A 15,397-nucleotide genomic window follows, 5' to 3' on the forward strand; every position below is an offset into this window, starting at 1 on the left:
AAGTAATACCCATACCCTTGTAAAACATCAATAAATCAAACACATCCTCACTTATCCTAAATACTCACAGCAGCTTTGTAATTATTCTCAGATCATACCTGGCAAATTTTACCATCAAAACACTAAAAGCCCAAAGCCATCCAAAACAAGGCAAGCCCAGCTTACATGCCGTCTCACCTAACTGCCACCTTTTGCCACCCAAATAATAAAAAATGACCAGCAATAGCTTTCCTTTTACCCAGATAAATTTAATAATTCAATCACCATACCCACTATTACAAGACAAAACATCAAATGACCAACATAAATTTTGCTGACCAACGCACCACCCTGTTAATGAAATTCAATACATGCACAATGCCAACACATCCATAAATGCACTGTCCCCCAGATTGTAACCCAACCAACCTCCATTTACCAAATGACAACCCTCACACAAAACTTATCTTGTCAGTAGCCACAATCGGGCCAGTCTTCACGTTATTAACCTTACCCAACCCTTCAAATATATAACTCACCCTCCGAGGCTTGTAAAATCACATAACCCTATTAACTGTCCCCTTACTCCACCTTGACCAACTGAACTACCTTACCTTCTTCCCAAGCTTAAACACAATTTAACAAAATCTAGTAATGCCTTACCATATACCTATCAAAAACCTCACTTGACAATGCCAGGAGCTCACACCACTGCCCTATTATCCAAATGAAAATGAACCCTTTCCCCACAACTTCTACTAAACTTCCAACACCAGACAACTGCAACTCCAAATAGCAACCTTCCTCATCCCAACATCCTTTTATCATGTACCTCCCTTATCCAAACATCCTCCCATTCTATCAGCCAACAAAGACATCATAAACAATCCCCAAACCTGCTTCACTCTGCATCTCACTTACCTTATTTTCACTGGTCCCCACGTTACTCGTAAACCACAGTAACTCTGACATGCCTTAATGAGCCGCTAATAATGTAATGTTACCTGTGACCTCATCAACACCACTCCAACTGCAGAAAACATCCACCCCAGCAAAATCCATCACATTGCCAATCTGCTTCCTTCAGGCCAATAGACTGATGCCTGCTCTGTGCTTCCCCATCTGTAACCTCATTGCTCACAACTTCAACAGTCAGAGCAGCCACCACAGCAGCATCCATCACTGTCAAGTCGACTACCTGCAGGCCACTGACTCATGGCCAGTCTGCACTTCCCCATCTGCAAAAGAAAAGAAAACTGTAAATCCTTTGCACACACAAAACAAAACTTCTTAATGACAGCCTTGGATACTGCCAAGAGCCTACCTTGTTCAACTGCACAGCTGCTATCCTGCCCCACATCCCCTGTCTTCAGTAACCTGGACCGCTATCTCTCCCAGCAAATCCTTTCACCAAAGAAGAAACATACTGCTGCAAAATGGCTTTATGACACAAACAGCAGTAAATGAAGCTATGCCTTTAAATGACCCTATTAAAATAAAATGTAAATCTATCACTTCACTCGAGTATGTCAGACTAAACACCACAGTTTTCTTTTTTTTTTTTTTTTTCCATATATCTTCCACCTCCTATCTTGCATCTGTGGAATGAAAGGGAATGGTGTTCCTATTCCAAATCAATCAGAATGCATGACCCTCACAACGAGTGTAACATTCACCTACAAACTGTCTAATTCACAATATATACAGTGCCAGTAATTTACCCGGCACTGCAACATGGACTGAGCAATATTCCACAACCACAGAGGGCAAGGTCATAACAACAGAACTAAATTATCATCACAGTTCCCATATTACACTCATAACTTAAAAAGAGGCAAGACTAACAGGCTGTTTGATAGCATGCATTTCTGAAAAATATGAGGTCAACTGGAGACCCCCCCCCGCCCATAATAAATATAAGTAAAACCATGCACTAGCCCCCCATCCTCCCCCATAATGGTTAAAACATCACCACCAACCATTATATGAAGGGACCACAGAAGTAAAACCCAATAGCTCCACCCATGGAAAGTACCCTGAAGTCCCGAAAGCTGGCCAGCCACCACATCCCTAGAACAGTAGATGTCTGAATGATCACCACTGCAGTAGCCATTTCCTCCAGCTCCCTTATTTTTTTTTTTTTGTGTGTGTCTGTTTATGCCAGGGTGTGGTTGTTTATTTTTTGCTCTTCCTAACATTGCCCTTTCAGGGTGAAGCCTCTCAGTTTCCATTGGCAAGAAAGCTCTGAAGGGCTTGGCGGCTACACTTGCTTTTATCTGGTAGTTTGGGTGTGTGGAAGATACCCTAAACTCTGGAAACTGGCTGGCTATAATAACATGGAAGGCTAGAACCCCATATAGCTAATGCTACTGCAGCAGTGATCATTTGAACATCCACTTTATGTTAAGTTTACTTAAGCAACTATATTCCCATGACTTGTGACTTACTTTGAAAACATCAATAAAACATTACTTGGGGTGAGAACAGTTGTGCAGTCTAATGGTTGTACCAAATGAACACCGGATAAACAATACTATTTTAACAGACAGTATTTTAAAAGTCTCACAACATAAATGCAATATGCATTGCAATAAATTTTCACACTTAAAAAGTACTTCTGCTATGCATAACGAAGCGAGCATCAGCCTCTTGCACACTTTTAATCTGAATTAATTTAAGCTTCTATACTTATTAGAACCATCCCGTTATAAATATATACCACACACTTCTACATATGCTTCCCAACTCTTATTAACATTTAATTTGCTGCATTTTGACGAGTGTCTAAAACTGTGTTTGCAGAAAAAGAAGATGACAGTACTACTTTACTCAATGTTATACCACAGACTCACCAGGAATGCTACAATACAGCCAAAACTAAATGTACTAAGAGATAAAATATACATGGAAAATGTTTTCATGCTGCAGTAAACAAGAGAAATCCAATTTACTTTACAATAAATGAAACTCAAATGATAAAAACTAATGGCTGAAAACAATGGCATGTGGTCAGCTAGGAGTTATACGGGGGGGGGGGTTGTGAAAATAAATAAGTAAATAAATAAATGAGACTTCTCTTTAGCCTGTAATATGTTTACATGGACAAGCTTTCCAGCTCATATTCATCACACAAGTAGAAATTCCTTTTGAATTCCAAACTGTTTCGCACAATATTGTGATAAAAAAATGCATTAATTTTTCAACTACCTTAAATAGAAAATGCAGTTTTGTACTAGCTTCAACTTGTCCAACCCAAAGCTGAACTATTCTACTAGGTCCTACAAAATGCTCTCTTATGGATCCTCCCTTTTTCCCACCTAGATGGACTACGAGCAGACTGTCTTCAACTCCTTTACGATCCTCTTCTGTCATGTTTAACTATTGCAGCGTGGCCTCACACACAGATGACGTCACTAGTGTACCAGTGTACCAAGATGAGTTAGAGAAACTTTTAGTTATGTACTTACCATAACTTTAGATGTTTGGGATCCATCTCACCTACATTCTGTACTGATGGGCTCGGAGCCAATCCCTCGGCTCCGACTCGGCACGCTATGCTATAGAGCGAGGCCTCTTATTGACTGAGCTATTTCTTATCCCAGGATGCACCACCACTAATCCCCCAGATCTTGTTTGTCCACATTCATGCACACATGCACAACTTGTTTATATAACATTGTTAGATGTTTCAAGATGAAACAACAGGATTCGGACCTTCTGATATCCTCTGATCTCCAAGGAAGGGGGAAGGAGGGTGGGTTATTAGGAATGTAGGCGAGATGGATCCCAAACATCTAAAGTTATGGTAAGTACATAACTAAAAGATGTTATGTGATCCTATCTCGCCTACATTCTGTACTGATGGGACAGCGTCCCTAGCACCTAAATCCTGGGTGGCTCATTGGAAAACACTCCTGAGCACTGTGGAACCAAATGAAGCTCGTCCTCTAGATGCCACATCCAATTTGTAGTGGGAAATGAAAGTGTGCGGGGAGGACCACGTAGCCGCAGCACAAATGTCACTAATGGCAAGCTTAAAATGGAATGCTATTGAAGTAGCCATAGCTCTTGTAGAATGAGCTTTGACAGAGGTGGTAAGCTCTTTGTTAGAATAAGAATAAGCTTGAGTAATACAGTCCCCGATCCATTTGGCAATAGTGACCTTTGTGACAGCTTTGCCCAATTTATTGTCTGCAAAGGATACAAACAACTGATCTGTTTTCCTTGCTTGTTTGGTCCTGTCTAAATAAAAATGCAACTGCCTGTGGACATCTAATGTGTGGAATATGAATTCTGCTTTGTTAGAATATTTTGGAAAAAAAACTGGAAGTTCTAACGATTGTTGTAGGCAGAAACTGGAACAAACTTTAGGGACAAAGGAAGGATTTGGCCTGAGAGATACTCTGTCTTTGTGAAAAACCAAGTACGGGGGTTTTACAGACAAAGCTTGAAGCTCTGAAACTCTTCTGGCAGAAGTAATCGCCACCAGAAAAGCAGTCTTCCACGATAGAAATTTTAGATCACATGTAGCTGCCGGTTCGAAGGGGGAGGAAGTTAAGGCGTGTAACACCACATCGAGATCCCATGGAGGAGCAGGATGATAAATCAGAGGTCTTAAAAGCGCAGCACCTTTCAAGAAGGTCTTACACAATCTGTTGCTCATTAAAGGTGGGTTTATAGATTCGTGAAAATTGGAAATCGCTGCCAATTGAACCTTGATGGTAGAGACTGAAGAGCCTTGATTGAAAAGAGAAGTTAGAAATTTCAGTACTTCTGATATGGGAATAGTGATGGGATCCTGGCCCGGGAGTTGAGCCCAAATAGCAAATCTTTTCCATTTGCTAGAATACAGTTTCTTTGTAGCAGACTTATGGGCCGAAGATAATATGTGTACAACCTCTGGATCCAATGTATGACTCCTGACTATAGTCGGAAGAGGAGGAGCCAAGCAGTCAATTTTAAGGTGTGCAGGGACTGGTGTAATAGTCCCGACTGATGAATCAAAAGGTCTGGGATCTGATCCAGGAACCATGGACCTTCCAGAGCATATTTCCGAAGATAGGGAAACCATACTTGACGAGGCCAGTAAGGAGCAACTAAGATCATTTTGCTCCCCAAGAGAGATGCCTTTTGGATCACCCTGGGAAGGAGAGGAACTGGGGGGAAGGCATAAAGCAAGCCGGTGGGCCAAGGACAGGCTAGTGCGTCCATGGGGCTCTTCCCCAGAGCCGGGGTTAGGGAGAAGAATTTTTTGCACTTCGCATTTAGTGGAGTCGCGAAGAGGTCACAACATCCATCTGCTGAAAATCTGACTTGTAACTGTCATGTTCAGAGACCATTCGTGAGGAGAGAGGATGGTTCTGCTCAGTCTGTCGGCTATCACATTGGACTTGCCCGGGATATGAGTAGCCACTAGAAAGCGTTCGGTCGAGACTGCCCATTCCCAGACTCTCATGGCCTCTCTGCAAAGAGGATAGGATCTGGTCCCTCCCTGTTTGTTCAGGTACCAGACAACTGACATGTTGTCTGAGTGAATGGCAATGACGCCCTGAGGGAGGTAATCGTGAAGGGCTTGGAGGGACAGAAGCACCGCCCTCATTTCTAGGATGTTGATATGAAGTAGGGTCTCTTCTGGGTGCCATTTGCCTTGGACTGACCTGCCCAGGGAATGCCCCCCCACCCCATCTGGGAGGCGTCCGTGGTCAAAGTGGCCGCAGGAGGAGGTGGAACAAAGGGTCGTCCCTGATCCAAATTGGAGGGCACTAGCCACCAGCGAAGGTCCCATTTGCATGTTTCCATGATCCATATGAGGTGACTGAGAGGGAGTTCCTGAAAAGACCACTGAGCTGAAAGAAGCCACTGGAGAATTCTCATGTGCAACCTTGCCAAGGGGACTAGAAGAACCATGGTGGACATGGATCCCAATAGTTGCAGGACCATTCTGGCTGGGGCTTTGGACCTGGGAAGTAAGGCTCGAACTTGAGTCTGTATGGTTTGTATTCTGTCTGTAGGTAGATAGACCCGCATCTGGTTTGAGTCTATCTCTACCCCTATGAATCTTATTCGTTGAGATGGCAGCAACACAGACTTTGGCCAGTTGAAGGTGATTCCAAGGGAATTGCCCAGTGATATAGTGGCTTGTAGGCTCCGCAGTTGTAGATGCTTGGAGATGGCAGTTAGGAGCCAGTTGTCTAGATACAGAAACACCTGGAATCCTAGACTTCTCAGGTGAGCAGTCACGACTGCCAAGCACTTGGTGAACACCCTGGGGGCTGTGGTGAGACCAAAGGGCAGCGCGCGGAACTGAAAATTACTGCCTCCTAGGCTGAAGCGCAGATGTCTCCTGGACGCTTGATGTACCATGATATGGTAATAAGCATCCTTGAGATCTATGGAGCACATCCAAACACCTTTCTCCAGCAATGGGAGAATGGTTTGTAGGGTGACCATTCGGAACTTGGACTTTCTGACTGAATGGTTTACAATGCTGAGGTCCAAAATGGGCCTCAAGTCCCCGGTCTTTTTTGGCACCAAAAAGAATCTTGAGTAAGTCCCTAATCCGATCTGGTCTGCGGGGACCGGTTGGATGACTCCTTTTTGCAGCAGCTTTGAAACTTCTGAGGCTGCAGTATCCCGTTGACTGGGTGGCGGGTCCGGGATTTTTTTGGACTGAGGTGGGGAGTGTGAGAAAGGGATGGTGTAACCTCCGGCGATAATTCGAAGCACCCATCGGTCCTGAGTGATACCTTCCCAGGCTTTCAGGTGCTTCGAAAAAACGACCCCCGACTGGCTCCGGAGCTGCACAGTCGGGCAATCCCTCAGGGACTGTGAAAGGCTGAAGAGTCACGAAAGGACTCACGGTCTCCAGTGTTGCGAGGGCCTCTGCCGCCTCTGGGACGGCATCTTCCGGAAGAATTTCCCCCTCCCCTGCCTCTGGAAGGGGGATCATCCTGCTGAGAGGGGTAAGGCTTCTGAGATCTACGGAACCACATTTTCCCTCCTCTTTTAGCCTTGGGATAAGGCCGAAAGGGAGTTGAAAATCATGCCCCTACGGCAGTCAGAGTCTTACCCTCATGTTCGCAGCGGGTCAGTGTGTCCTTTACCTTGGGTCCAAATAGGGAGGACCCATCAAAGGGGGCGTCGACAAAGGAAGACTTAAAGGCCTCCACGAAATGACACAGGCGGAGCCAGGCTTGTCTCCGTAGAGCAATGCCTGTACCGCTCTACTCGCCCCTTCGGCCGCATAAGAAATGAGCCTCATGGACGAGTTTGAAATGGATGACAATGTAGCCAGCTGAGAGCCAACCGTCTGGGCCAGCTCCTCAGGCAGGTTACCCAAGAGGGTATCGGAAAGTTCTTTAATCAGATCCCTCTGAAATCTAGTAAAGTGCGTAAGGTAGTTCAAGGACCTTAATGTAAAGGCCGCTGAACTTAGGGTGTGCTTTCCGTACCGATCCATGCTCCTAGACTCCTTATTAGGAGGATGGACGGACGTCGAAGCCTCTGCTACATCTTGCTGGGTAGCAGATGCCACCACCAAAGCATCTACAGCCACACCTTTGGTTAGAAACTCTTTTTCAGGGGGTGCCGAGAGGAACTTATTCGGACGAGCAGGCACCGGTTCCACAGAGTCTGGGTGTTCCCATGCCCTTCGGCAGATCAAATCCAAGAGCTCGTCGAAGGGTGGAGACACCCAGGAGGCGGAGGGCTGAGCCCCGAAGGCCATAAGGAACACCAACTCATCAGCAGAAGGGGGTTTGGACTGCCAGCCGCCTCGTTGTTTAAGGGCTTCCAGGATGTCTGCAAAGGAGACATCATCCGAGGACGACTTAGGGGACCCTTCTGCATCATCGAGATCAGTGTCTGATGTAAGAGACTCATCAGGGGAGTCAACGTGCTTCCTCTTGCATGATCTTTTCCTGGGGGGTTCTTCCGAAGAAGCTTCAGAAGGACCTCCAGGAAGGGGGGAAACCCCAGTGGGGGTAACCTCAGACCCCGGGGCTCCGCTGTCTAAGGACAGGGGGACTGCCAAAGACCCAGTCTCGGTATGCAGGGAAGGAGCTGGGGAGACCGGGGAGGTAGCCAAAGATAATTTGGCTAACGCACTCCTCATAGCCCTGAAGGTGGGATCACCAGAATCCTGGGAGGGTCCCACCTCCGTGGCCAAGACAGTAGACGGCCCTCCCACCGCCAACGCACCAAGAGGGAGACTTGGGACCGAAAACATCAATCCCGAAGCATCCCCCCGGGGCCGACGGAAGAAGTCCGCGTACCGAACTCTGACCCAAGAGCCGGAGTTGGAGTAAGGGTCGGGCCCGACCCTAAAACCTCCACCGGTTCCACCAGCACTGGCTCCAATGGTGCCGAGGCTGTTGGAGGAGGAACCATAGTAGGGAGGTGGACCATCGGCTCCGAAGCCGAATGGGCTGGAGCCGAAACTAGCTTTTGGAACATCGGAGACTGGAAGAGTCTTAGGAGCACCCTGTCGATGTCCGAATCAGACATCTTGGATGATCTGGACGATACCGATCGGGTCCGAACCGATTTCTCCATCGGCTCCAAAGGACTAGGGGACCGGCTCCGAATAGATTCTATAATTATCGGCTCCGAGGGAGATCTCAAGGTAATTTCCCTCGGTGCTGACGAGGACTTCGGCTCCGAAGGGGAAGAGTCTGAGCCGGCAACCCTCATCGGCTCCAATATCAGTGGAGCCGATGAAGGTGACCCGCCTCTCGATGCCCCAGTCCTCGGTATCGAAACAAGAGGGGTCGAGACTGGAGGCATCGAGGCAGACCATTCCGCCCTCGGCTCCGAAGTCCGTGGAGCCGATGGAGAAGTCTGCCTAGGTTTTTTGGCAGTTGGTTCCGACTGACTGGTCGGAGCCGACGCTTTCTTCTTTTTTGAAGGAGAGGGAGAGAAAGATAAAGCCTCCTCGAAGGATGGCTTAATTAACCCCTTAAGGATTAATTTGTTTTTCCTCTCCTGGAGGACCCTTGATGAGAAGGCGTGACACACGCTACAAGATTCTTGTAGGTGCTTGGTGCCTAAGCAATAGACGCACTAGGAGTGGTCGTCCGTTATGGACATCTTATAACCACACCTCGTGCACTTTTTAAACCCAGAGGGTCTATGCTCTTTGGATATGACTAATTTAGAAAAAAACACACCTGTCTAAAGAGAAATACACCAAAACTTAATGGTTTAAGAACAAAAAATATAAAGTTTTGTTTTTTTTGTTTTTTTTTTTATATAACCACAATACAGTTGTACAAGAAAAAAACACACAGAAAGAGAGAGTCAAGGCCCTCTAACTTAAACGGGTACTTGACCCACAAATAAAACGCTAAGATAGCAAAAGCAACAGGGGAAGGCCCCTCTAACTAAAACGGGAAACCTTCCATTGACGAAAAACACAAATTCCTCAACAGAACTGTTCAATACACACTCGTATCACAACAATAGTTGTTAAAACAACTTTTGGGTTCAAAGCAAGCAAATTGCTGACAGGAAAAGCCTAAATTAAATTAGTACTTAGCTCAGCCAAGTTGAGACCACGTCTAAGCTTGTAAGCGGCAAACGAGATCTGGGGGATTAGTGGTGGTGCATCCTGGGATAAGAAATAGCTCAGCCAATAAGAGGCCTCGCTCTATAGCATAGCGTGCCGAGTCGGAGCCATGGGATCGGCTCCGAGCACATCAGTACAGAATGTAGGCGAGATAGGATCACATAACATCTGCGGTTTCAGTCCATCTGCCATTCTCCCACCCAGTTATTATGTTCCATTTTCAGGTAAACAAAGCCATGGAATGTGTCTGAAAGATAAAGAGAATAAGTAGATGTCATAAGTAGTAATGATTTTTTTTTTTTTTTAAGACTGTGTGGCCTATCATCTGCAGAATCGAGTGGATGTATCTGCCACTCAACTAGAAAGGCCTGAAAGGTTTCAGACAAAAAACAAGATTTTTTTTTTTTTTTTTTTTTGTCTAAGGGCCATTAGCTGAAAAGAAAGTCGGGAAGCCCTATCCTTACTCTCTGCCCCATACAGACGAAGAAGCCTCATATTTTATGCAATTAAAGACACTGCCTCCAAATCTTTTATACCTTCATAGGATGAGAACCTCAGAAACATCCAGACCAAGGAAAGTCCTGAACTGCTGTTCCCAAGCCTGCGGACAGACATTAAACCTCTGTACTGCAATACTAGGCTGTAGGAATGTTGCCAAGAGACAGAAATGAGGAGATACAATGGCCAATGCTCCGCTACTGCCAATGACATCAGGGTATGCTCCACAAAGCTAACCATTCGGCCCACCGAGCTCGCATTCCTCACCCTCAAACTCCAACCGAACAGGCAACATCAAATAGCTGAACAAAGTTTGCCATGGGTCAATCGAAGGATCCACACTCCAGTCCCCTCCTTCATCCACCGCATGTGGAGGGGCATTCAAGCCCAACATCTCTCAGCCCATGAAAACAATCCATGGCTTAGACCAAAGCATGCAACACCAGGAAACACAACATGATCCCCCTACCACCAACGACCACCCTGCCATGCAAGGGGCCAGACAACAAGGATCAAGCCACAGCGAACAAGGACAACATCCACCAACACAACCCAAGTAACGAAATTGTTTTGCCACTGTCATGCTGTGAAACAGAAGACATGAGCTAGAAGTCACTCAGCAGCTTGAATGCAAAACCGTTCTTTCCTCCTCACCTCAGAAAAAACAGTGATGGCTATTCTCGGGTAAGGAATACATGTTAATTAAATACAATGATAATTATAATAACTGAAATTAAGATGTAGTCATGGCTGTCATGGGAATGTACACTATCCCTAACATTTGCCTTTCCTTGACCGCAGTGCTGACCTTAAACCAACTGACTAATTTAACTCATCATTCTTGCTAACTAGAAAGCATCACTGAGCTCACAAGTGCAGTTTAAAGAGTTCATGGTAGATCCTATGCAGAAAAAGAAGATGGGGAAAAGACTACTTTTGTTTGAAAAGCACTGTCACTTCTTATACTGTATGTTATCCTGCATATTGCTCATCTTCCCACCTTTAGGTAATACCTTAAAGCAAGTTAACAGTACAAAATTTAGCACATCAGTTATTTAAGCAGGTCAAAATGTGAAACCTCTCTCTTTCATTTTAGGAGTACCACTACTAAATCACTCAGTCCACTGCCCAAAGTACAACACCCCGCCCCCGCTTTAATCCTAACCCACTAGGCAAACAGAAGAAATAAATTACAATTACCCAGCTCTTCCCTGCACATAATTATTGATCTAAGGCCTACCTGATCCCTTACTACCACCAACTGGTCGTCATGGACATAAGCCTGCACTGTAGCAAGTTCACAACAAAATGTGATCCCTTCCCCAACTACACTACCCTAAACCCCTTAAGGCCCTCCTCTTTACCTCACTTCCTCCCAATCATCACTCTTCCCATTTAACCCTTTCATCCCCCCACCCTCTTAACTCACACTAATATTATCTAACCTCCTCTTGAAGATGTCCCTGGACAAACTGGTTTGTTACCAAACCTTATTTCTTTCACTCTTTTAATTAGTTTTACCATTTCTATATTCTTGTATGTAAAATTAACTGAAATACTAGGAAGATGTACATGTTTGGATGCTATGATTTAAAGCAGGATTGTGTAATTGTATTTTCACATTTACTTGTCATATTTAGAATGAAGGGATTTAATTGGTGTCCTACATATGCTAGTAATGTAGACACTACCTCTTTTTAGTATTTTAACTACAATGTTTCAAACAAATCATATGGCAATATATTAAACTTCACATGTAACTGTTTGAAATTCCACACTTTATTTGTTCCTTCCTAACACTTCTTGTTGGTAGTCTGACTTGTACTTTTGTATCCATGCCTGTGAAACATTTTCACATCTCAAAAAATCAACTGTTCTCATTTTAATAGTACTCGTTTGAGATATTTGTTTCAAAAACACATTTTCATGTTTCTTTTCAACAACATGCAAATGTATTTGAACAAATTTGGCTTTTCTTTTACACATCATTGAAAACTGTATATTTCTACCATGGATTCTATAAACCTGATTAAAAGCAGGGCGGTATTTCATCTCATGGTTAGAGACGTACTTAATAACTGAGGATTGAATTTCAAATGCACTATAGTTAGAAGAGGGCATACTCTGTCAGTGCAGTCTATTCCTCTTCTCATTTCTACATTTTTTATTTAATGCCCATTTCTATATATAATAAATATCAAAGATCATATATTAATTTTAATTGAGTTCTTGTGGTTTTACTTGTTCATCATACACCCACTGCTTTTGATAGGGTCAGTTCTTTAACAGTGCACCCCTCATGTGATAAATTCTTATACCTACAATTATTCTTTCTTACTAGTGAATTTAACAATTCACCAGTGTCAGAATTTGAATTCACATTTTCAGCTGAGATAAATATCTTAAGTATCTGTAGGGTCTGCACACTTAAGAAGATCATATGGTGAATAAATAACAAGTTCTTTGTTAGGCTGAAAATAATTCCTGAATTTCTGCCTCTAAGAACTGTTATTTTATTTTTTCTTCTTTAAGAAAAGCAAACATAGTATATAACTTTAAATATTCATGCACAGTGATGTGTAAGAATTTGTCATAATGTACTTTTGTAGGCTTCTTGGCTATTGTAGTTGAACTGAGGAAATACATCTGAATACTGGATCCAAAGCTTTGAATTTTCTTCTCGATTGCCTTTCAGTGGAAAATAAATGTATGTTTCACTACATTTGGTTCATTTTCCATATTAGATTTAACCTCTGAACTTCAAAACACTTAAATTAAGAATGAAAGTTTAGTCAGTTTTATAAATATTTATTCCTTCCTGCAAATACCTTTGTCCACTTTGACACCATGTGATTTATTAATGTTTGCCAGGATGCTATGTATATACACAGATATAAAGGATGTGCATTAGCCTCCGTGAGGTGTTAATTCAGACTGGCTCCTTGAATGGATGCAAAACATATTACATGCAGCTCTATAAAGCTTGCTAATAGCATATTTTTATCTATATGCCCCACATATTACCAACAACCACAGAATTTCTACTATGCATTCTTAACACTAATCAATGTAGTGCATGTTATATTTTTGAAAACAACTTCCATAACTCTAAACAGTACAAATTTATTGTGCTAATTACTAAATTAATAAGTGAATTTAAACTCAAAACACACATCAAAATCTATACAACCAAAAATCAAAAATAATACTGACAAAATCATATTTCACAAAATTCACAAAAATGCATTACTACTTTCAAAAGCACTGCACAAATGCTTACAGGAAGCCATAGTCACACATTTATAAACTACTTCATGAAAACTATTTATTAACTCGTCCAAGAAAGTCAGAGAAAACTGTGTCTAGAATAATCCTTAAACCTGAAAGAAATATGAACCTATGAAAGCAAGAACTGTCCATGACAATTAACTGAAAAGCTCTATATCAATAAATAAAATAAAAAAGAAATTAAAATAAAAATCTTGCCTGTCCAAAAGGAAAAAATTATTTAACCCAAACCATAGATAATACCACTGAACCCAAAATAGAAACCTTTTTAAAGGCAGCAAATGTATATTTACAGTTTCAGTACTTTGGAAACCATAATAAAACATTTAATAAATAATAAAAGGTTTGGAGACAAAGCCAGAGAGGCAAGATTACGTTGGTTTGGACATGTGCTGAGGAGGGATGCAGAGTATATTGGGAGAAAGATGCTAAGGATGAAGCTGCCAGGTAACAGGAACAGAGGAAGGCCTAAGATAAGGTTTATGGATGTGGTGAGAGAGGACATGCAGGTGGTTGGTGTGACAGAGCAAAATGCAGAGGACAGGAAGAAATGGAAACAGGTGATCTGCTGTGCCGACCCCTGACGGGAGAAGCCGAAAGAAGAAGAAGAAGAAGGAAACCATAATAAAACAAAAAATGCTATAAATAATTCAGAGGAGACTATGCCTGTTAAACATTGTTAATTTCTTCAAAAGAAGAATGCTGCTTGTACGGCTTACCTTATACTAACCAAAGTCATCAGTATTATTTTTCTAGCAACTGAATGGAAACTATCATCCTTAAACATACTGTAGATCCTTATGTTGCAAGATGAATTGCCAACTGGCTGAGATACAGAAACAAATGAGTTTATTTGGCAGGTCCCTCTTCAAATAGTGCTAGTATAACCAGTGGAGTTCCACAGATATCTATGCCGAGTCATCTCTGGTTTGGCATCTATTTCTCTAATCTCATTAATACCCAGGTCCTCAGGCTAACCAGATCTGCAGACAACTGCAAACTGACTATAATTATTAAAACCCATTCAGATACCTGTACCCTTCTGAAAGAGCTTTACTTAATACCTGGTGTTCAGAAAATTGTCTTAAATTCAACCCTAAAATGTATAAGCATTGCTTCTTTGGAAAAGCAGAAGTTGCCTGCATCATATAGTATAGTTAATACACCCTTACAAAATGAGAAAGTAGTCCAGGACCTGGGTATTTGCATCTACAGTTCCATCTCCTTTGATCATGCTGTGACAACTGTTGTCAGGAAATCCTGCTACGTAACACAATGAGTATCCAAAGCTATTTCATCTAGATCAAAAGATGTTCTCATCCCCCAGTATTCAGCACAGTTCATAGCATTATAGAGTACAAAACAGTCCATTTGTTAGCTATCTCACATGACCTCTTAACAGTTTCAAAAAAATCTAAAGGTTCATAACTAAAAAAAATTATTTGCTTTTAAAAACCTTAGTTATCAATAAACACCAAATGCCCCATATCTATAGTCTGTGTCATATACAGTGCAATGGAAAAGTATTTGCCTCCTTCTGATTTCTTATTTTTTTGCATGTCTGTCACACTTAAATATTTCAGATCATCAAAAAATATAAATTTTAGACAAAGATAACCCAAGTAAACACAAAATGCATTTTTTTAAGTGATGATTTTATTTATTAAGGAAAAAAAATATATCCAAACCTACATGGCCCTATGTGAAAAAGTAATTGCCCCAAACCTAATAACTGGTTGTGCCACCCTTAGCAGCAACAACTGCAATCAAGCATTTGTGATAACTGGCACTGAGTCTTTCACATTGTTGTTGAGGAATTTTGGCCCACTCTTCTTTGCAGAATTGTTTTAATTCAGCCATATTGGAGAGTTTTGAGCATCAACCGCCTTTTTAAGGTCATGCCACAGCATCTCAGTTGGATTTGAGTCCAGACTTTGACTAGGCCACTCCAAAACCTTCATTTTGTTTTTTTTTTAAGCCATTCAGAGGGGGACTTGCTGATGTGTTTTGGATAATTCTCCTGCTGCAGGACCCAAGTGTGCATCAGCTTGAGGTCACAAACTGATG

General features: G+C 42.6%; 1 protein-coding gene across 1 annotated transcript in view; it reads left to right on the plus strand.

Moving 5' to 3' along the window:
* CCHR14.PART0H10orf90 (chromosome chr14.part0 C10orf90 homolog) overlaps window positions 1–15,397 on the plus strand; it is a 1,196,109-nt gene that overhangs the window by 954,438 nt on the left and 226,274 nt on the right. The gene's annotated exons all lie outside the window — the stretch shown is intronic.

Source organism: Protopterus annectens, chromosome 14.part0 (assembly GCF_019279795.1).
Source record: "Protopterus annectens isolate FY-2018-M chromosome 14.part0, PAN1.0, whole genome shotgun sequence".
In the NCBI taxonomy this organism is placed as follows: Eukaryota; Metazoa; Chordata; order Ceratodontiformes; family Protopteridae; genus Protopterus; species Protopterus annectens.